Here is a 24,887-nt window from a genome sequence, read left to right as displayed (position 1 = left end):
ACGCAGAAATGGAAAGTATGGCGAAACTGCAAACCTACAAAGATGTTGCCCTGCACTTCACCAAGCAAGCAGCGAAAGGAGATCGTTCATGAGACAAACAGGCAAAAGATTGTGAGAGAGCCAATGAAAACTCTGGAGGAGCTGCAAATATTCAAAGCTCAGGTGGGAGAATCTGTTGAGAAATAGTTAAGCACTCCACAGATCTCATCTCTGACCACCTACCATCACTTACTCTTGTGTAAGTAGTTCATAACAATTACAAGACGTTTAGCGTACTTGAATCATGGTACTGGCAACAATATGATGTGGGGCGATTTTCCTTAGTAGAGACGGGAAAGCTGGTCAGACTAAACGGAAGCAGTTCAGTTCCCCAAAGGGATTAAGCAATAGAATAATTTTTGAAAAAAAACATAAAAACAAAAAAGAAAAGTTTTAGGGCAAAATATTCAGGGAAATGTTTAACCAAAAGTTATAAAAAGTGCTTCTGGCCTTTGTGCTATAATTTGAAGTTCCAGTCTGATCCCCCCATATGCATCACTGAGTCTGCTGGTTTCTGTCGTGTGTCACATCCTGCTTCCACAGGAAACCACACAGAAAGCAGATGCTGCAGTCATGGTATTAACACACAAGATTAAATTGTAATTTAGCAAAAATTACCAACACCACCACCCCCTATCAGTTTTAAATATATTCTACAAACACAAAAGTATGGCAAGTTGGTAGTTTTAGTTAAGCGTATACAGAACTGTTCCCTACAGCTGCTGCAAATGTTTAACAGATTATTGGGACAGAGTGCTGGCTGACAGTGCGATGACGTGTTTATGAGAGTGAGAAAATGCAGGAGAGGAGAAGAGCTGAGCACCGGCTGCTGGAACAGGCCAAAGTAGCTGTAGACTTAGAACGTTATTAGGTTTCTAATAAAGAATCCAGCTACAGGATATTATTGAACAACAATCGAAGTGCAGACTGACACACTTGCAGAATGATGGAAATGTTTGGTTTGCGAGACTAGAGCCCAGATCACATCGGTGAGTCTGGCCAACCTCAGTTTAGGACACCTCACGAGTTTTACAGAATGTTAGGTGAGCAGTAAAGTTGATTGCACTGGAGTTAAAAAAGCAAAGGTAAGGAAATACTAATTTTCACTCTCTTCAGTATTTACTTATAAAAAATGAGAAGCCTGTATAATTTCCCTTCCACTTAAAACTGTGTACTACTTTATCACTTCAAATCCTAATGAAATAAATAAAAGTTTGTGGTTGTAACACTATAAAATGTGAAAAAGTTCAAGAGGTATGAACATGTTTGTCATAGTATTTACAGATATTTTCTAGCTGTTAACACATTATGGTAAAGAAAAGCAAGCAACCCAGAATATATATTGAAAAATGCCGCAATGCGGTGTCAGCTTTTCATGGGAGATATTGGTGAAGTAAAATCAAAAAGTTCAAAACATATTATAGTATTAGCTATAAACTATGTCTAAACTTTAGAGTAAATAGGCAACAACAATTTCAAAATATTTTTATGAAAGTAAAGTCGTGCAAAATTATGCTGACCATAATGGATTAGTTCAAAATTGGCACAAGTAAATTAGCTAAATGCCTTGTTAGAGGGAGTTAAAGCAAACAAATCCTGCTGAGCCTGGTTTGTCTGTGCTTTAGAGATCATTTGGTACACTTTTTCATTCTCAAATGACTCCTCATTAAATATTTAGCTCCAGTTTTTAGCCGATGGTTACAGAAATGCATGTGATCTTACTCTCGTTTAACTATCGACAGTTAAATCAAAGCAAAAGAGTCCGATTGCTAAAAAGAAGACGACGCCCGTCAGTACTTATTTGTTTTCAGGTCAAGCTTTCTTCAATAATAAAAGGTTGACCCATGACCTGCCTCTCCATTAATCAATGTAAGATGAATAAATAAGTGGGATATGTGGCAGCTGGCTTTCCAACAAGCTGTCTACAACTGTCCAAACTATTTCAGAGTCATTTGGCCAGTTGAGGCCCATAGATCAGCCAAATGGAGTTTGAAACCTAAAGAGGGACGAGGGGATTGGAGGAGAGGCAGACGAAGGAAAGACGCTGATAGCACAGCAATCTGCTACTGGTGTGGGGGGTCGCACCCGGGAGGTTGACACGTATCAAAATATGGGACCGGGACATATTTGAAATATAAAGCAGGTTGAGGAATACTTGAAAGGACGTCACAACTTTTCTCTAAACCATAGTGACTAATGTGTTGACGTAGACAGCATGCAAAAACAAAGAGGCATGTATCGACTTGATGACAAGAAAGACTCTAGAGAAAATGAGTGTTTTTGAGATTTGTTAAAATTGTTGCACATCGCATGAAGAGTAGCTTTGAGGAAGATGATAGAGAGCAGTTTGTTTTGAAGGGAAGTTTTAAGTGTTTTTAGCACCAAAAATACAATCACTGTGACAGGTCGAGGGTAGACTCAGCCAAAAAGAAAGTTAATGTTTGCAAAAAAACGGAAGTGAGGAATAAAGCCTTCTGCGTAGTTAAAGGACATCCAACTGCTTCCCTCATATTATTGATCATCGAGTGACCCCACTATTGCAAACACCTACCCTATCCTAACAACAAAAGTTTTCAATAAATAATTTAACGCTAACAAAACCCACTGTGGTATCCACAATTCTTTCTAATCCACAACAGCAAATTTTCTACTAACATATACCAGTTTTGCCATTCATTTGCTCCCAGCTATTTATTTTTCATTACTCAATTAATGTTCACATGTGAGTTTTTAAAGCAGTTATTTTATTTATTATTAATTTCTAATAACATTACCTATTTTTGTAATCATTTTTGTAATTTCTGAATAAATTGATGTAAGGCCCAAAACACCTGGAATACAGTGACAGTTGGACACCAGAGGTATGTGTGTGTTTCAGAATATTTTCATGTTATTTCTCCTCCGCTGTGGCTTCAGAACGTGAGTGTGCACCCGTGTGTGATCTCTGTGTTTCTCAAGTATCTCCGCGGTGTGTCAGGAGTGTCCCAGTGAACTGATCCTGAACAAATGAAATAGTAACGCTTTGGGTGGGAAAGAAGAGCACACATAATTCTATTTGAAGAGAAAATCAATTTAACACCAAAACACAAGACCTCCCCCCAGTCACCGTGCTATGTCTGTCCTCAGTATGATTTTATATGAAGTCATTATCTCAGAGCTTGTTTTGTTGTTATTATGATAGTTGTTGTGATCACTTCACACATGTGGCAGGAAGGCGATAGATGCCAATGTCTTAGATATTAGATATCAGGGGATCAACAGGGATAATTAAGTAAATGAATAAAAAAGACATCTAAAAATAAAAAATAATTCCAAATATTTTTAGCTATAACATTAAGGTTGTCAATTATTTTTAGAATAGAACTCACCCCTTACAAAACAGCATGTTTACATATTTGAATACTACTTAATAAGAAGATGCTAAATCTAGTAAACATATATAATTACTGGTTCTTACACCTCGAACATAGAAACATGAGCAAGATGATTATTATTTTTTTTATTTTTATTCTTATATTGATTTTCTGACAGAGGAGTGAGAGGGAGTCGTACTACCTATTAAATATCAGAGTCTGGTGCCTTAAAGGTTAACTGATCAAGAATAATGGAAAAGAGTCAAATACTTTTACCTCAATAGACACATTTGCATTACGTGTGCATGCGTGTGCCTGTGTGTTGTTTATTTTCAGACCTGGATGAAAATTACAGGGTGCAAAGCCTCATATTGGGGTTAATGAAAGTGTCTGAGGACCGATATACGTATCCATACGCATGCATGTGTGTGTTTTTGCAAATGGAAGCGCAGGCAAGTGTGTGCAGCTTCAGATGTTTAAATGGTATTAAATCACATTTATTTTTGCCAGCTGCAGATGCGATGTCCACAGCCGTGTTTAAATGTCGCAGCATTGATAAGGTGTGACTGGACCCAGTCAACTGTTAAGGTTTTGATGTAGCATTATAGAGTGCTTAGTTCTGTGTTAATGGGCTGCTGCACTGCAGAATAATACATTCACACCAGTCAATATGGGTTTTGTATGACGGCAAGGAAATAAATCTCTTCATACATATGTCGTTAAACTAAAGAAGAAAGCATTACTATTTTCTTAATACAGAAAACTGGGAATTAATTACCCATATTACTTACGTAAAAATATAATAAAATTCAATCTGTTTTAATAATCAATTTTCCCAACTGTGATTTTTATTTATTTTATTTTTTTTACTTCCCTGAAACCTATGCTTATATTGGGTTGTATCACACAGGCCTCTGGCATATCTCTCACTTTTATTTCCCCAATTTGAGGCCACCTGCAATATCTCAAGAATCCAGAAGGTGGCAGCTGTTATACTCTTTCCACAACCCTCTGATACTTCCACTGTTGAGATTTTCTCTATGGCAGACTCAACATTATGTAGTTAAAAAATTAAAATTAATTCAGACAATAAATAAATAAATTATTATGTCTGGATAAAATATTAAGAAAAAATGATTTAATTAGTTTTGAAATTGAATGTAATATGCATTTGTTTATCTACTTGTTAAAGAAAACAAAATTTCCCCAATAATTTGTATTTAAATATCCAAAAAGCCACAAGTCACTGCTTACATTAGTCCTGCCACAACATGTAAACCTACATCTTCCTCCCATTCTTTATGATCGGCATTAACAGGTTTAGGAGGAAAATAAACTGATCAGTCATTCAGACGCCCATAAAAAAAAACAAAAAAAAACATTATGATTACATTATACGAATCAAGAACCTTCCCAGCGGGTGTTTTGTGTCCATTTAGTCCCTTCTCTTTCTCTCCAAGAGGTCACAAACCCACACAGCCAGTTTACATTTCCTCGGTCGCAGAAGCAATACGCTCCAATTTCCCTACACCAAATACCCCCTCTGGTCACTACCAATGAAATGACCTTTTGTCTTTTCCTCCCTCTCTTTTTTCCCTGATGTGATTTAAACATTGACAATCCATCTCTAAATAAATACACACACAGCCAAACACACACACACGCACGTGAGAGTGTTTGTTTTATACCCTTCAAATCCCCTTTATCCATGCAGGAATGGAAGACAATCCTCCTGAAAGAAACATAAAGGCATTGGAAACAGAAGCACAAGAGTGTTCATCTAGGTAGCAAAACAGGAGGAATTCATCGCTGACCCGCACCATCAATGTGGATGGGCAACAGGAGCTATTCCCCCCTGACTTCAACCTCTCCTTTCCTCACTTCTCCTCTACTTCCACCTTTTCAACCCTTTTCCTCTACCTTCCCCTGGGTGTCTCCTTCCCTTTCTGTAACCCCCATCCGCCCATACTCTGTTTTTTTCACTCCCATTTTACTCTGAAGTTGTCCCTCTCTCAGCTTTTTCCTTCTGTAGCATTCTTGTCTTTTCTTCAGTTTTTCTACATGGTTGTTTTCCCTCTCTCAGAGACTTCCTGTACTTTTCCCTATCAGACTTTACTTTATTTCCCTTTTCTGCACTACTTCCCTCCATCATCAACCCTTCTTGCAACCCAACCTACAGTTACCAAACTCTCCCTCTCTCTCATCGTCTCGCACTCACGCATACAAACACACACCCAAATGCCCAGACCTGTTCCCTCTCTTACCATCTCTCAGACTTACATAGGGTCTTTCCAGCCCACTGACTCTCCTGTTCAAATGTAACAATGCGCACTGTGATTTGATGATGGCCTCAGTTCACAAGCCTGGGTTTATACATAGCCACTTGGTATGTGTGTGTGTTTAAAGGACTGACCAATGCAGAGAACCGTGTGATATCTATAGACGTACAAATAAATTTGAAACAATACGTTCAATCAAAATGTTAAAATATGAAAAAAGGCACTTATTAGTCTAACAATGTTTTTGGTTTTTTTCTTTTTCTCTTTATGAATTTGTCTTCATGCAGCTTTAATCTGGGTACAAAATGAAAATCCACTCAGAAAGAAACAATCCACATCACAAAGGTAACTGTGATCAAATATTATTATGTATTTATGTGTATTTGCTGATGTCCACACACCGCATATCCAAGCAAAGACATTATAACACATTAGGATGTGGAGGGGTGGGGTCAGTATGGCGGGGTGGGGAGCTATTGACGCTGTGTTTCCCTCAGACTTGTGTTTGGTCGGCAAGCAATCTACAAACTGTCAATCAAAGAGAAGTGACCCAAGTTAGGAATCATCAAACAGTCTGACTTCGGGTGTCAGTGGTGAGGGGGATCTATTTCAGCGTGACACGCCATCAGCAGCAAATCTAAAAGGGCTCTATTGTCAAGACAGAGGAGCACAGAAAGATACACATATTCATGAACGGAACATACATTTGCACTCATACTACTTACTATGGTTTCATTACAACATGATAGAATTTTCACAGAAAAATCACACATACAATACTTCCTTTTTCCTACTCAAAATCAGTTTACACTTTTATTGATAAAATTGATTGTATTATTCTGGTAGGGATTTATCACAATTACTATAAAAAAAATGAAAAAAACACAAATACGGTCTGTGACTGACATCCAAAATCAAATGTGTGTATTGTGATTCTACAGAACAAGTTTGACTGGTTTTAATAAAGACTTTTCTGCCCTTTGGGGCCCCTGATCATTTTGAAATCGACTGATACAGAATTACTTTTCCACAACCAGAAAGGCATTACACTTCACCTAACCTTTGAACTCTTGCCACTACTGCCCCTGGCTCTTTTCGAGTAGTGAATTAAAAGGCTCAACCTGACATTCAGCCACACACACATTAAAAGAAAAAAAAAAGGAATCATTGAGGAAATTGTGGGAATTAACATTTTTAATCAAGCATATTATTTTCATAATTCATCTTGCTTTGTAGTTATGTTCTGACATTAGTGCATGTTGATAAAAGTATCATTTGTTCACGTGAGAGTACAGCAAGGCTCACCAACAGTTTGCTAAAATATCAGAATTGTCTTAATTGTGTTTAAGCTTTAAATAATTGCTTCATAGTCCACTACACCTTACAGCAAAGAGATTTTGTGAAAAACAAAGTGAATATCAGAGAAATGCAGGTTATTTACTGCTGAAAGATGAAGGAGGTATGCGTAAAAGTGGTTGAGAAAAGTCTGAAAGCAGAAAGTTTTGTTTATGTATGGATCAATTATGTAAGGAATAGTAATATCAACATAGCATCATTTCTCTAGGCATATAAAGCTGTAACAATGAAAGACAACAATTTATTATTTCAGTGTCTTAAGAATATTTAGTCATCTGAAAAATTGGTAGAAGGTAGAGAGAGAAAATTAGCTTTTTGTTGTAAAACATCTGATTAATTTATGCACCAATAAAATAAACTACTTTAAACTAGGTTTGGGCGACATGTCTTAAAAATAAAAACATCAGAATTTTTTCATACAACTGTGCTTACAGGCATGAAGGACGGCACTACAGAAGGCTGATGTAAAAACTATGAAAACACAATACAATGCAAAAATAAGTGGCTTCTTCGTAATTCTGTAGAAGGAATCTTTCAACTAGAGATTCCCCAGAGGAGACATTGTCTCTGGCTGTCCTCTTTCTGAGGATGAAGACACACCACCTATGTGCAGCTCCAGTTCAGAACTGAGAATAGAAGCGCAGCTTCACCAATACTGGCTGTCTGTGCCAGTCAAACCAACGCTGCCGAACCCTTCAATGGCCAGAGCTGAGGACGCCACATTCCAAGCTAACATGTGCTACGTGCCCACACACAAGGTGTTTGCAATGTGGCTAACTGTTCCCTGGTTTTCTGGTAGCCAGAGAGAACCTGGGAGAACCCTCGTGCATCCCCCCAAGCTTACCATTTTCATTGGATTTTTTGCGATCATAAAGGATGATTAAGGTAAAGGTGTTGCCTGGGCAGAGATAAAATACTTAGGATAAACAATTTAAGCATTTATAATGTGCATTTCATAGGGTTTTTGCATTATTGATGCCTAAAACTGTCCCAAAGAGTAGCAGGCCTTTGAGCAAGCAAAAGCTGAGGCGAACATATATTCATTCAAACTTCCATTCCTTCCAGCTCACGGCTCCAGCATTCACAAACATTACTTTCCTTTTTCAACTATAGCAAACTGCTTTCACTCATTAAAAATGGATATTATTTACATTGCTTTTACTTTAAGCATGCCAATTCATACTGGACTGTGATATTTGCTACAGATGATGCTATATGTTATTTCATGCTTTATTTTCACATCATTTTGGTACTGCTGTGTGAGGAATCAACAGAAGATTGCGCTGTAAACTAATATAAACTAGTCAAAAACTAACTTGGTCTCATCTCCAGATTCCTCTTAAATAAACTTGGTTTCTCAATATTCTCAGCTAACAGTGAACTGTGAGATGATTGCATCATTTTGTTGCCTCTATCTTGTAAATTGTGACAAAAATGTTGAATTCTATGCACGTTGTAAGTCTGAGCTGTTTTCCTCTAATCTGAATACTTAAACACTGCTGCAAAATACCTAAAGACATGCCTTGTTAGCATAATGTATTGCTAATGTTAAGCATATTGATCTAAAACTAAATTGTACGGCTCTATGCATATTGATTATCTGAAAGCCATTATCACCACTGTACAATGGAAAGCATATCTTATTGTAAGTTGGTTTCCACACATAGATAGTAGGTTGGGAGAATCATTAAAAGGCTTTGCTAATTAGCAAAGAAGCAGCATGGTTCTTAAGAAGTCCTTATGGGTCATTACCATTTGCATATGTTGGAAGCAAAACAATAATAATAAGCAATTGTTCAATAAACTTATATTACGCAACAATCTCACAATAACATAAAACAGCAGTGGGGTATGCTGCTGGATACCACAGTAAAATAAGCAAGTCTCCGTCAGGGGTGAATGTTGACAGAATGAGACATTGTACTTTTGAGCCATGAAATTACAGACTGGTAAGCCCAAGGCAGTCGCCAGGTGTGACTGATGCAATCAGGGCCTGTTTGGACAAATGCTGTGCTGTTCCCCAACATTCCTGCCTGTCAATCACGTTCTCGATCTCCGGGATATAATATCTCAAGCACCCGGATGAATGATGAAGTTCATTTAATAATTTGTATAATGGTAATTTAACTGGTAATGTTCTTCTATTTGTAAGAATTTTTTCTGTACCGGCATGCATATTTATATTTCAAGTGATGTCCATATTATGGTTTGTTCATCTTGAAATAACATAGATGACTTGAAGTAAATGTGAAAAAAACACACGTTCTCCCGTTCCTTCCTCGAAGGAAGCGGGTCCAAGTGGAAAACCATTTGGACCAACCCATCGACATAATCTGCATCAGTGGAAGGCCTGAGGCTGAGGTTCAAGTGCAAATAGGTGTTTTAGGCAGACTAGATGCAGTGTATGTGATGGATGCATCATATCTCAATTTGAAACTGAATGCTTAAGTTGGACCTGTGTTGAAATAATTTGACTTGACCCTCAAAGACTTGAGACATGACTATGAAAAAAATGACTTCTCTGGCTATTCAGACCTTTGCGTCTTAATTTCAGTGATATGTCCTCAGAATAGTTTCCTTTTTTTTTTTCAGATGGTTTCAGCATTAATGGGCTGCACAGTGGCGCAGTTGGTAGAGATGTTGCCTTGCAGCAAGAAGATTCTGGGTTCAATTCCCGGTCTTTCTGCATGGAGTTTGCATGCTCTCCCTGTGCATGCGTGGGTTTTCTCCGGGTACTCCGGCTTCCTCCCACAGTCCAAAAACATGACTGTCAGGTTAATTGGCCTTTCCAAAGGTGTGTGTGCATGGTTGCTTGTCCTGTGTGTCTCTGTGTTGCCCTGCAACAGACTGGCGACCTGTCCAGGGTGACCCCGCCTCTCGCCCGGAACGTTAGCTGGAGATAGGCACCAGCAACCCTCCCGACCTCACTAAGGGACAAGGGTGTAAGAAAATAAATGGATGGATGGATGGATGGATGGATGGATGGATGGATGGATGGATGGATGGATGGATGGATGGATGGATGGATGGATGGATGGATGGATGGATGGATGGATGGATGGATGGATGGATGGATGGATGGATGGATGGATGGATGGATGGATGGATGGATGGATGGATGGATGGATGGATGGATGGATGGATGGTTTCAGCATTAATTGTTCAACTGCGAAAATACAATCAACTTAGATAACAGACAACTTACTTTAGCTTTCCCCAGACAATTAAGGATGTGTCCATGCCATTCTAATAAGTCTTCCTGTTCCTGTGTTGTAGTTAGATTTTAAGATCTTATCCTGGTTTACTCACTAGTTAGCCGGACTCCTGAATGGCAATTCTTAGCTTAAGTTGTTAGGAAAAGGGTTTACATGGCCCCTTGATGAATTGGATTTATGTTTAAGACTATTTCGATGGCATGTCTTTCAGCTGTTAAGCTTGCATTACACAGAATAAAATAAATCCAAATACAAAATGTATGCAAAATGTTCTACCAGTTTTCTGATAATTTTTCTTACTCATTGCTGCAACAAAGTGTCTGTGAGAATGGAGTTCTCTGCAGTTGCTGCAGCAATAACTTCTCTGTAACATATCAATAACATAGAGAAACTGTTTGTTTGTTTGTTTGTTTGTTTGTTTTTTTAAGAATAACAGAGTGCAATTTATTACCCTGGTTTGGTAACTTTGTATTACAGGCTTGGATGGTAGTGGAGGTTATGTCTTTAGAGAGAAATAATGGTGCTGCTCTCCACTGTACTGTGACAATTACAGTGAATCAAAGCCACTCTGTGGGGGCATTTAAACTGCTCCCAGCCTGGTTCCAGCAGCTGTCCTGAGGGCAGTAAGATTTATGTCTTTGTCCCACCAAAGAACAACTGTAACCACCGTTCTTTACTTCAGATCTAGTGTAAGCTTGTGGCTGTCTAACAAAATTCATACAAATAAAGCATGTGAATGATTTTAAGTTGTAAAACTTTCTAATGTTTGGAACTGAACTCTCAAGTGGTCTAACTAGCAGTGACCACACTGTCTGCTGGGACGTTTTAATCCCTGTGTGGAGAAACTGAAGAATGATGATAGTGTCCATTCGGTGGAGGTGATTTACACACTTGGGATTATCAAAACTTAAGAAACAAGTTCATCAGATGTTTTGTTTACTGAAGAAGAAAATGTAACTAAATTGTGTATGGGCAGATAAACAAAGCTAACTAAAAATAGAGTATTTCTATGAATAAAATTTCAAAATGTCAACCCTCTCATCCGTAAATTTTTGTGATCAGTTTTTACCGTCTCTGAACAAAAACAGAATAAGGGTCCACTCTAAAGACTGCTAAAGAAACAGCAACTGGGTCATTCGTCAATCATTCACTCCTCAAGTAGAAGAGTTGTGGGGTATTGGTCACTTTTTACAGTTCGATGGTGTGAAAAACCAGGACATGAATGAACAGACCAGACTCTCATTTGCAGTGAGAAGGCACTGTTCTTGTCTGTAATGGAGAGGACAACAGAGATGTGGATTGGTGGATGCTTGGAAAACATCACAATTTTTGGTTATTTTATTAACCTAGTCTCAGATAAGGAACTTTTTCATTGCACCTGTAAGATATATAGGAAAATGCAAAGACTACAGGAAGTTCAGTATGAGACATAAACTTAGATTTACTTTCCTAGCCATTACATTGCACTCTATTTCCCAGAAAACTGGGTCAGGACTATCAAGTGTTTGGCTAAATTCACCCAAATCCAAGCAGTATAAACCAACAGTCAGGAAAGAGAACTAGTCTACAATTTTAAGAATGTATCCATCTTGTATTTTCTAAATGCCACCAGCAATCGGGGTAATCTTTCTCATGAAATTGTTTGACAATTTCTTGATGGCAAAACTATGCCATTCTCATAAAAATGGTGGGCTTTTAAAGGATCTATAAGATGCTTCCTAAATTCTGTTGTCCATTTCTCCTAGCTGCACGAAGGGAATGAGAAGTAACATCTCCCATTCACTGCAACATCACCAACTCATTTTGCTGAACACATAAGAAACTGCTGACAGTGGTGTGTATGGTAATTGAAAAGAAAAAAGATAGTGTAGAAGCAGTTTTTCCACAAACAAAACAGATACAAATGACTATCTGCTTTATATGGTAATAATGTTTTAAATTAGATTAAATTGACAGTAACTGTAACTGCACAATATAAAAAAATAGCAAAGCCTCCTAAAGTAAAAATCAGAAAAGTGTTGTTATACCTATAAGATGACTTTAATCTATGGAATATTTCAAATGGAAAATACAAATAACCCATATTGTGATTGTTACATAAATTGAACATACATGTTGATGAAAAACAGACTACTTTCAGTTATCCCAGTAAGGCAGCTAATATAGTTATACAGTAAAAGCATATCAAAGCACAGCGAAGGCAATCTCATGGATTCCGTGCATTCGAGGAACGGAGTTAGAGTAAAAATATTGAGCTCTAAACGGCAGCTTTTAAAAGGTAAATGGTGTCAAAATGCCTTGACCAATACATATGCCCCTAGAGACAGGCAGCAATATGCACAGGGCGCAGAATAATGCATGTGAGCGAAGGGGGTAATGAATTGGAAGGGACGCCAAAAATGCACAGTGCTGTGCATTACTCTTTAAAATGGGGAGTTGAGAGAAAACACTTCCCAGATGCCCTTAGAACCATCTTCAAAGAAATGTCTATTTTAAAGATAATTATTTAATGTGGTGACCTGCTGTAGCGTCTCCAAAACGGTTGAGTATGTGGATTGTATTTTTTGCAGTACATCTTGTTGTGCTTTGAAACTTGAATGATGCCATTTCAAATGAAGGTTTTTTTTTGTTTTTTTTGGGGGGGGAGCTATTCTGTTCTTGGAAGGGATGCCTGGTGTATCGGCATCAGCATCGGTATTGACCGATGTTAGTTATTTTCTAACATATGGGTATTGGTCCTATAAGTAAAGCTGGGCCAATATTAACAACTAATGTTTATTTCTATTTTGTATGCATTTTGAGAGTCTGTATGGGATCAGGTTGGCCATGTTGGCATGTGATAGTGATGTAGCTATCTCAGTGAGGTACTTATTTTTTTCACAATATTGAAAGAGTAGGGATATATGAATATAATATATGCTGTATGATTTTGGTAAATATCAGGTAACAGTAATATAAGTTTGAGATGTCGATATCAGTCCAAATTTTCAAATAGGTGCATCCCTTGTTCTTGATATAAACTTTGACAAACCAAGATAAAATTGTCTACTATAAAACTGAAGCCATTTGGCCTTTTTTCTATGTTGGCATATTGTTTATCGGGACCAAAATCATGCAGAATGCTGTGAAACTCAAAAACTGCTTTATAAAAGCAAATTTTGCTCAAACAATGAATTAAATGTGGGTGCTGGTGATCACACGCTTATTATTAGATTTAAACTCAAGAAAGATGTGAAGAAGATGGAGGTACAGACTAAAGCTGCAGAGCTGCTTCTGTACAGGTAAAATTAGGTCAACAATCAGATGTTGGTCACAATGCCCAATTTTCTTAAACGACTGTTGTTGACACTAATTCGTATTTTATGCCTGAGACGTCTTGCTTTTATCAAAAATATTCTAGTGGGAACAAAGAAAGTAAAAAGCAAGAATCTTATGTAAAAAATCTTGCAGTATACCTTTAAATAAGTTTGCTACTTCTTTTCATCTGTTTAGATTTTTTACTCAACACATGCTGCAGGCAGATGAGTGATGCGAGTCCACTATAAAATAGCTGCTTTGCTAATTATTTCAAGGGGCGAACAGGTAACAAGGAAATACATGAGCCGCACACCTCTATTTTTATTTTTTTTTTTAAATGAATTGCTTTGAGTTAATATAGTTCAACAGATTTGCTTTCATAGTTTATTTGTATGATGTTATTTTACATCAGTGTTAGCTAATAGACGTTTGAAACTGAGTGCCAGTTGTCCAAGTCCAGCCCGTGTTTGGATAAGTGCTAAACACAAAATAGAAAATAAAGGTTAGTTGTGGTAATCCACTTTCCCATTTACTATGAGAGTTTTACTTGGCTCTTATTTTAAGTTCCAGACCAACTTAATCCAGGATTTTGGGCTTATTAAGTCAGATATTGTCATGCTTGGAGATCAAGACTTGAAAGCAAAATACATGCTTCTCTCTTTTTCTCTAAACTAGCAAAAAAACTGAATAAGAAATAAGTTTATTATTTTTTCAGTTTTTATATTTCTACTTCAGTGTGTATATGCATGCTTCTGTTTAGCTTTATCTTACTGTTGATGTACCTTATTCCACTTTGGGCCAGTAGAATAATTAATTAAACAGTTCTGTACGTTAAACATGAGTGCAAATTATAAGACCAATTTGTCCAGATAACCTTTGACAAAGCACTACACTTATTTGGCTTTCCACTCTTGCTTTTTCTTGATAGCTTGATGCCTTTAAGATTCCAATCAACTGAGATCTTGTCAGGCTACATTCTCTGTTTGCAGCCAAGTTACTGTAGTTTCTGACAGATTCAATTTATCGACAGATGACTAAGGCACTAAAGGGATTTCTCATTGAAAAGGACGTTTTATCTGTACTGTCTGCCTTCAATCACTGTATTAGTGTGGCCAACAACAGCATCTAGCCTTTGAAGCTCAAGAATTGAAAACGGCTGCTGAAGGTAACAGAGAGTTGTACACAGAAAAAAATCTGACATGTTGTACCTTTAAGCTGACACCTTGTCAATGGGTCTTTTGGTGGCAGAGGTGTCAGTAGGATTCTGAAACACTGGAAGCTTAGCCCAGCAAAGAATGCAATAACTATTCTGCATAAAAGTAAAACTAACTTTAAGTTATTTGATTTTGAAATACTCCTTGGCCAACATACAATTTTTTAAGTGCCTGTGAATTAACCAAAGAATGCGTACAATCCTTTTACTCGATTTTGTTTATAGTTACCAACCTGGGTAAAGGCCAACTTAGTAATTTCCTAAATTAAATCATTCCAAAATTTAGACATTATGAACAAATACTTTGTAAACAGTTTGTACATTCTGTTTGATATTAGTTTACCTTAACTACTTTACTTAAATTTGCAAACTTCAGTGTCTAAAAGGAGCAAGCCACTTTTGAATATCTTAGCATGAACAAATTAATTCTATCAACATTTTTTTTTGTTTCCATGAAAATGTTACATTCGAGAAGCAAGATTTCTGCTCCACTTACTACAGTAACACAGTATTTTATTGAGCATCTAATTTTTTTCAATTTCGTTTGATTTATTGTATTGATTTAATAAAATTTTGCTCACTACAATGTTTTTTTTTATTATTATTATTTTGTTAATATCTTGATTTTAAATAGGCCAATCAAAATGGCTAACCTTTTGTAAGTGAAAAGTAGCTGGTTTATTGTATAGTTGTATGTCCAATGCTAAGAAAAAGGATTAGAAGCAGCAGAATGGATATGATTGTACACAGATCTATGTGCAACAACTAAACTATATGACACATACAGAGATGTTGCAGTAGAACTGTGTCCCTCTGCAAAGACTGTTCAGCCTCCAGCCAGTTTGCAAGTACAATCCTGGACTGATATCTCTAGGGAAGAGCATCTTCAAAAGAGGGGAAGATGATTTGCAGCTAATATTGTGCTGCAACAAAGTTATTGCTTGATACCGTTCTTAATCCATGACATTTTTTTGAGCTCTGTGTTATTATAGTATTATGGTATATTGCTTCTTGTGGGTAATTATGTTTAAGGCAACTTTTCCCATAAGAACAAAGTCTCCAAGAAAGAAACGGCACCTTTTTTGTGGACAAAGTTGTAAAAATTGGCATTGAAATTGACCATTTTATGACAACAAACATAACAATAATAAAAATAAAAACGAGTGTTTAACATATTGGCTTTCCAACAACTAAATCCAAATGTGACTTTGGGAATTAAAGTCAACTTTTATTTCCTTTTTTCATTGAGGTGTTGAAAAATAGATGGAATTGGGGACAGTGCAAGGTGTTGTATTCAATAAATGGGCTTTCATGTGATAAATTGAATGTTATTCATATATGAGTGCACACTGTTTTTTGGTTATTCTGGAGAGAAGTTGCTTCTTTCTGCCCAGGGACCCTTTTCCTTTTAACTGAGAAGCGGTTCAGGAGCGGTTTAGGAAGGTGAGTGTCTGTATGTGTGTGTGTGGAAGGGTTTAGGTGGGGGGGCCGAGTTGATGGTGGGGCACTCTCTACAGACCTTGATACAATTACTAAGCCTTCCTCCCTCCTTCCGCACCAGTTCTGGACACGCTTTTGCTGTGCCACTGGGAATAGAAAGGCCCAGCTATCTAGCAGAAGATTTGGTCAGTCAGGCATCAAATGCAGGGCCCTCTTCTCACACTCTGCGCTGGGGGTGGGCACGCCGGGGGACCTGTATTGTGCATTTTCACACACTTCTCTCAGAGGAGCTCCAGGAATCCGTAGCCTTCGGAAGAAAAGTGGGCAAGGAGAGAGACGCACAAAATGTAAGGAGAGAGACGGGGAGAGCAGTCATAAGAGATGGAGCAATCATGGCAAATATCGAGGGAGGAGGATGGAGAGAAGGTAGTAAAATAGGTCCAGAGGCTAGACAGAAAGCATCAAGGCTGCAGGCTATCTTAAGGAATATATCACTTTTCCTGAATTTCTGTCCCCTCTTTCAATGTCTACCAAGGGATATTGCTAGTTCTTCCTAAATATCAGAAAATTATTATTTTATTTTTAGAGGTTTAAGAGTTGACCCCCACGTGGGTGTTTGGTAGAAATGGCCACAGGCAATAGGGCTTAGGGTCAGCGTGAGAGCAAAGAATGCATTTCTTTTTAAACTTTTAAGGTGCCACACTTGTTCAAAGCCTAATGTCACATAAGTATTACAAAAACAAAAGAAGTGCGTTTGAAAGATGTAAGACCCCCAAGCCAGAAATCTCCCTCACCATTCCAAGAGACCCTCTTATTTTCTCCATCCATCACTAGAGCAAATGTGATTGTTTTTTTTCTGATCAGCTAAAACATTTTTTTTTTTTTTGAGAGACAGGGCAAAAGGCCAGCACATATTATTTGTCTGTGAGCATTGGGGCAAAAACAAAAAGCAGACTCAATGAAGTGGAATGAGAAATGAGTATAAAAAGGGGGGAAAAAATCCATGCAAAGAGAGAAATGTTCCTTTGATTGGCAGAGCCAGCTTAAGTGTAAGTGCCTTAGAAAGATATTTTAATCTGAAAAAGACATTTCCACTTAAATAATTATCAAGATTAAAGTTTGTTCATGACTTGAACATTTTTTTAATTGGTTGGCAGACCCGTGCTACGGTGCTTGTTTTTATCATGTTGGGTAAGACAATGTTCAGCGCATTGTACCAACTTAATTAAATAAGTTTGTGATAATGGAATAATGTGACTTCTTTACAGGCTGTATCTTATGAAAGGAGGGAGGTAGCCAATTTAGCTCAGATACTGTATGTGTGGCTATTCAAGACAAGGTGGTAAGTAAAATTTGACAAGTTACTGTGAAATAGAAGCTGACCAATTGGAGTGCGCTTGACAAAGCCACAACACGATTTTTTTTCAATTTTCAAGAAAACTAATTCACTCTCTCGTACAGTCGGGCGACTTTTTGTCATTAGATGATTGACACTGCAAATTTTGGACGGTGGCCTTTCTGGTTGCTGTTTTTATTTTCTACTGAAACCCCAGCTCCCCTCTACAGAACAAAAAACATGCCTTTTAGATTAACCGGCCACTCTAAAACCAGCCTTTGCGTGCATTTGGTTCAAATGTATGCACACATGATCGTCTACCTCATGAGTGTTTGTTTATGTTCCGGAAATGAACATAAACATTTCAGGATCTACCCAACCTCTCACACAGTAAATGCTGGGATGGCATCCAATAACACTATAGCACAACAAACAGGAACATGCAGGTACAGAAAATGAATGAGTAAGAATTCACCTATTAAGATCATACACTCTTCTTTACTGCCTTTAAAGTTGTACAAATCCATTAGAGGAGCAACCCTACCATTCACGCTGGTTCACAGCCAACATCCACATCATTAAATGTAATCTACAGTTAAATGAAAGACCCCACTTCAAAAGGGTGCTAAAGTATGAATATTATTACTGTTGTGCACCTCTGTAAAAAAGGGAGAGAGCTTTCCTAACCATTTTTATTGCAGCGGCGAGGCTCAGGTAATGCCTCAGAATAATGCATGATAAGGCAAACACAGGCATCCCTTTCAAAATATTCAAATGTGAGCAGCGGTGTGGAAAATAAAGAAACGAGTATGGATGGAATTACTTCCCTCTTCCACCTACTTCTTTATTATTTCCATATCACCTCTCATTTTCTACTTTATTTTTCAAAGTGACCCTGGCAGAGACGAAACAAACAATGGGTTGTTTTACGGCTATAATTTAGCTGCACGCAGCACATTTTTTACTCAAACTTAAAGCCGTTATCTTAACAGAAGTGAGTTTAATCTCTGTAGACATCACTGTGTTGTGCAGGACCATTTTAATTATACGAACCACACCAGTCTAAGGGTTGGTTGTAAAGTTGTCAATACGTCCCACATTCTCATCAACGATTTGGGCAACAGTAAATCTGCAATGCTTCTTTGTGAACCTCAGCATTTTTTTACACCTGGGAGGTACATTAATTATATTTTTAATTTCATCTTTCCGTTTCCTGATGAAACAGATTTGTCTACCACATAGGATAGTGCTGAACAGAAGAAAAAAAAAAAAACTTATGAGTACCTCAGAATATGTTTGACCAAAGTTGTGTTCCTACCACCAACAAACTCAAGGGAAGTGAAAACTATGTGAAACTTGTGAGTTTTCAAAACAACAAATTGAAGCATATGGTTGTTTTAACCTCAATAAGTTACTTTTTTTCTTGAGCTAAAGTCACACATTAGAACTCTTATGAAACTATGTGATTTTATTTCATAAATATATTTCTATGCATGAGTTTTCTGGCTGTACTGCGTCCACACAAAAAATACTGGCACCTCCCTGTGTTATTTAAAAAGAGAGTAAATACTCTTTATGTAAACTTTTGATATTGAAAACATTAAGTAAATATTTTACATATTTTTTTCTCTCATTGTTGTGACAATTAGAAAATCTAAATAATTTTGGTCATTCTGACTGACCTAAAACAACAGAAGCTTCGTCATATGCACTCTTTTTGAAGTATGCACAAAGAGTGCATATGAGGAAAACATGAACTAAAATCATTCTATTCATTACTTTATTTTGGAAAATTGAAAACAACGGAAAGGAAAAGTTAAGATTAGCCTGTTAGAAGATAAGAACCACGTCCAACCCATTCAGAGAGGAAGACCAACACTAGAATTAGAGTGGAAATACTGCAAATATCTCTTGTTGAAAAACCATGTCGTGCCCACAACTGCCACAGTTACTCTTGCATTACCTGCTTGCTTTTTAAGCAGATCTGCGAAAATAAGAGGCCCAAAAAGCAGATGCATGTTAAATAGCTATTAATATTGTATACTTCTAATATGTCCAGGTGGAGGAAAATATTCAAATGCGTCCATTTTCTCTTGTTCTGCTTTGGGGTGATTGAAGGAACTTGTGATTGGGTTTCCACACTGCAGTCCCGTCTGCACATGCTAGGTTTTATCCGCCTTGATATTAACATGGCTCTTTCATTAAAAACTAAGCCCATTTCCAGGTTTACTGGTAGAATAAGATGCAGAATGAGACAATAAAGTGCATTTGTGTCTCAGTGGTTGAATTATAAATAAATAATTGTAAGTGCCCTACCCAGGCAGCATTCTTTTCCCGAAGATAATCATGGCCTCCACCCCATTTATGCCCCTTAACGCACCTACGCTCAATGTTCTAGTTATATTAGGTTGATGAATACTGAAAGAAGATCATGACTTTATAATATCCATGTGCATCACCACCAAAAACAAATGGAAAATTCTTGAGGAGGAAACAACAGAGTCATTTCTGATTATTGTTGCTGTTTTCACAAAGGGAAATGAAGACAGAAAAGGAAAAAGGAGAAAACAGGTTGGAGGACTGTTTTTTTCTTTTTTTGAACTTAGACCTTATCCAAACATATGTACCAACTTTCCCATCTTCACTTTAAAAGGTGTATTTGAACATCACCGTCTTTGAAATACCTCACACTGACTGTTGAGCTTCATCAGCAAGACAATAAAATTGGTTTTTTCAGAACAATGAAATTATGCCCAATGTGGCATCCAGCTTTGTCTGAGACTTGACTTGGGCATTTTAATTAAGAGATAAGAAAAAAGTCAAAACTGTTTTCTTGGATATATGTGGTGTGATGTGTATTTTGTAATAATTAGTGAAATATTCCAGGGGGTTGGGGCATCAACTGGAACACTGTTACCTTTAGTTGAGTTTTTGTAAAGCCTCTGGTCAGCAGACATGAACGCACAGGATGTTTCATATAGATTCAGCAGTTCTGTCAAATAAAATGGAACTTCACAATTAAAATGCTTAAAAACAAATTTCAATTCAACTAAAAGCCAGCGAGGATAAAGAAACTCTCCCTTTATGCATTTTAAAAAAGTACATAAAGGATAGAAGCATAGAACCTAGCTTTAGATGTCAACACGAATGGTGGCGAAATGCACATCAGAAACAGACGCATGTACTGTAAATACGGGTCAGTTGAGGAGAGGCTATATTCCATGTGTTTCCCAAGAACTGACTTATTGGAAGCAGGTGGAGAAATTACCCCAGGGCCAGGAATTTAACTTTGTGACACCCACCAGTGGAAAGCAGCAGAGCTGGAGGAAAAGAAACCAATGCTGACACAGTCTTTTGTCTAAGAGGTAAGACCTAAACTCATTGAGAGCTGAACCAGTGATGCCTATCCACCGGTCCAGATTGGAAATTAGTATCTCATGATCTACAGTTTCGGAAGCGTCTGTCAAGTGCAACAGTGAATATACCCCAATTAAGTCTTACCCTGTTTCACTGTGAAAAACATTTCTTCTGCTTATATGTTGTTCCTGAGGGGAAAAAGACTCTCCCCTTCTTTTTTGATTACCACTGCAGTGTTTAAAAGTGAGTCAGGGGAAGAACAAAGTAATGTTGGCTATTACACACACAGTCACTGTTGCTAAATGCTAACCATGCTAATTCTACCTGTGCTAAGCTTGTAAATCATGCCATCTGCTAATATAATGTGCTAAAGCCATTTTATAATGTAAACAGAAATTACTATTGTCTTTGTTTTGAGACAATAGTTAAATCACATTTACCTGCAAAATGTTGTATGTTCAGTTCTCCTACAGACAAGGTGGTAGGGAAACCTCAGGACCTAAAATAAAATGAATAATTAGAATTATTCATTACAGAAAGGCATCTTACGGCTCCAATGAGAATGAATGAATTAACAATTAGATAGAAGTAAGTCCGAACTTCTTCTTTTTATTAACTTCAAAAAGTTTGTGGAGAAAAAAAAATGATATCTTGTGATACAGTGCAGATTGCATTTTCAGGTGTGCAATTATTTCTTGCAAACGAATAAAGAACATATGCTGCAGTTATTTTTAATACATATTTTAAGAAAATCAAGTCTCTCTTCTGACTGACTTTCTTCCAATTATACCATTTACTTTTGTGTTCGTACTCCTTCATTTAATGTAGAATACAGCGATAAGATAACATAGTTTAATATACTCCTAATTAGTAAGATTTACATCTTTTAACAATTGGTAAATTGCAGAGAGGATTGATAAAGAGTTTTTTTTTTGTTTTGTTTTGTTTTGTTTTGATCTATTTTTACCTGTTCAGCAGCAGCTGTCGGAGCCGCAGCCATCAACTCGGTGGAGAGAATCTGGGGGTTTCTGTGGTTTGCTCGGTGAAATGGAGTTTTTCGCTTAAGTTAAGTTTTCTTCCGAAGCAGAGCGTACAGAGGACCCGAATGTTTTAGTCACTGAGTCAAACTAATGTCGGTATTCCAAACATTAACGCAGCATGGTCCTGCGCTCCCCCATGCTCCTTGTTTTCTTCCCCGCGCCCCAAACTCTGTTGTTGATCTACACTTCTGACGTCACACGCTCAAACGTGATTGTCACGAGACGCTCACTAACAGGTTTTGTTTTGTAACGGAGTTGCGCAGTCTGCTTGCGTTGAAGTAACAGTAATCCATTTACATTTTTTGCAATTGTAATCAATTACTTACTTTACTTGTCACTTGAAAAAAGTAATCAGATTACAGTAACGCATTACTTCTAACGTGTTACTGCCCATAACTGATCTACAGGCAGAGGAACATGTCCTATATTTTTACTTGAAAATATATTTTTTTATCTCTGTCTTCTTCATATCATTGTAACAAAGGACCATATGTACGGAGGACCAAAACCGACATAATAAGAAATAAAAGAAGAAATAGGCTATATAAATAAAATAATAAATATATATCTGACATAATAAGAAATAAAAGAAGAAATATATAAATAAAAGAAGAAATATATTAACAAAAGAAGGAATATATATCTGACATAATTAGAAATAAAATAATAAATATATATTTTTGATAAGAATTAAAAACATACATATATTTTTTGATAATAAAAGCATAAATATAGATTTAGTTTTTCCTTTTTCTTACACATGAGTTTCTGTCAAGAAAAATAGATATTTTGCTTTCTCTTTTTTTTTTTGCTTCTCCATTTTCTGCTCGCTGTTTTTCTACTTGCTGGTTTTCCATTTTTTTCTGCCGCATCGTTATGTTAATGAGGAGAGCTGCCTTCTATGTCTACTATTGGCCAATAGAGCTTTGGAACCAACGTCACTGCGACCAACGTTGTGGGCCATTTAGGTGCAGTCGCTCGGGGCCATCTTTGCAGGCCACAGACCAAAACAAACTTCATCCCTGTGGTTTTGTTGTGTTACCACTAATATATTCTCTAATATATTTATTCTTTTATTTATATATTCTTTTATTTCTTATTATATCGGTTTTTGTCCTCAATACCTATGTGGCAATGTTGAAAATGTAATAAATAAATAAAATTAAAATAAAATGAAATGAAATAAAAGTTTTTTGGCTTCCTCTGCCAAAAAACGTCCCAGTCTGCAAATCACAGCCTAAGACAATGAAAATGTTCTCAGTCTTTGCTCACAGCAGTAGAGCTGATGAGTCAACTAGATGTACTGGTATGTAATAGGTTATTAAATAATCTTCAAAAGATATGACAATATTGAGTTGGTTATGATGTGAAAGTTGATGGTCTTATCAATGTTTGGTTGGTGAAAGACCATTTGTTTGTATGTGTAAATGTCCATCAGGAAGTTCCTAAAGAGACAATAGAAATAGTGAGGATCTTTATCAGAAGGTAAGAGGTATATCATAGCTTATACAGTCTTTAATGTATTGTATGATATTATGAACAACCCCATCAGCCTATCACAGTCCATATGTAGGAAACAGAATTTTGTCGTAAAAAATTTTATCTTGCTATTTTTCTGAAAAAAGATCAATCAAAGCTTTTGTACTAACTCCATATGGTGAAAATATATTCAAGAACTGGTGACTGCACATGGCTGCACCACTAGTGGTCACAGGTGTTGGAGCAGCCAAGGGAGTCATGGCTTTTTCTGACACTCTAACATGTGGGTGTGTGTGAGTGTGTACGTGAATTATGGATCCGCTCCCTGACACATCCAAACGCACACTTATTTGAACAAACTGTATTACTAGCCTTACTGACCATCAAGTTTGCATTACTCTCTAAAATGGACCAAAAACAATTTTTCATTTTTGTCATTGCCTTTATTAACCGACAACATGAATCTAATTTATTTGACATGGAAATTGATGTATCTTTTACATAAAGATACATATCTTTATGTAAGATATGTATTTCTTAATTTATTATTTTCTTAATAAATTAAGAAAATATAATTTTTCAAACAGAGTTGCACAGCTTTTTTTTGTTTTCGTAACATATTTTCTTCAGAAACATTACATTTGCAATTATCCTTCTATGCTTGTTGAAATCACAGCTTTACCACAGAAGGGTGGCAGACAAACACCAGCGTTAGGTTTTGATTATTTTCACTCATTTCCTGTGTTTTGGGTAGACATACACACTGAGTTATGGGACATAACAAACGAACAAGGGGCAGACATCTAGATTTACAAGACACAATATGTCCCACTTTTTGGGGGTGAAGAGTCTGCATACAGCGCTTTAGTGTTTGAGGGCCCTGGTCAGTTGCTAAGGAAACACCTGCAGATAGCTGGTTAACTAAGTGCAGCGAAGATGCTCCGTTGTGGCAATCAATTATGGATGAGCTGAGAGAACTTTGACATGTTAAACCTCTTAGAGCGGCTGAAGAGGAGTAACACCAGGAGAGTTGGGAGCAAGAACAGAGTCAGGAAGAAAAGGTTTACCAGATTCATATGAAGCACATTATTATGGCAAAAACATAAAGGGTTAGTTTTATAGAATTTCACCATTACTTCGTATACATGATGGATGACAGATAATGGAAATAATTACTATTTATGGAGTTAAGGTTTCATGTTTTGCATAATTAATCTACATGTCAAGCCAAATAAGAACTTCAATATGGTCAGTATCATAACATTTACTCCAAATGCAACCTGTGACTAAAAGAATACCCTTTAACACCTTGGCTGTGCCTAGAAATCCTGTCTCCAATCTGAGATTTGACTATCCAAAACCAATGAAGACTTTACCAGGGAGGCTTAAGAGTTTGATCCCCATGTAGTTGGAGCACATTCAGCAGTCTACCATAAAAATATTTTCTACCCAAAACATGGCTCCAAAATGAGACACATTCTTT

At 37.0% G+C, this 24,887-nt stretch overlaps 1 long non-coding RNA gene across 4 annotated transcripts in view; it reads right to left on the bottom strand.

Moving 5' to 3' along the window:
* LOC145547695 (uncharacterized) overlaps positions 1 to 22,324 on the bottom strand; it is an 88,116-nt gene extending 65,792 nt beyond the window's left edge. For 2 of the 4 annotated variants that reach the window (XR_014083995.1, XR_014083993.1), the window contains exons 1-4: positions 21,853 to 22,324; positions 21,326 to 21,384; positions 21,030 to 21,073; positions 20,446 to 20,520 (exon numbers count right to left, since the gene is read on the bottom strand). This is a non-coding gene — a long non-coding RNA (uncharacterized LOC145547695). The remainder of the gene's footprint in view (positions 1 to 20,445; positions 20,521 to 21,029; positions 21,074 to 21,325; positions 21,385 to 21,852) is intronic. The other 2 variants (XR_014083996.1, XR_014083994.1) reach the window with 1 other exon arrangement.
* Positions 22,325 to 24,887: the final 2,563 nt, after the last annotated feature.

Source organism: Poecilia reticulata, chromosome 16, assembly GCF_904066995.2.
Source record: "Poecilia reticulata chromosome 16, P_reticulata-male-v2, whole genome shotgun sequence".
NCBI lineage: Eukaryota > Metazoa > Chordata > Actinopteri > Cyprinodontiformes > Poeciliidae > Poecilia > Poecilia reticulata.
The sequence above is the reverse complement of the archived record's forward strand: the minus strand, read 5'-3'. Positions and strand labels throughout refer to the sequence as shown.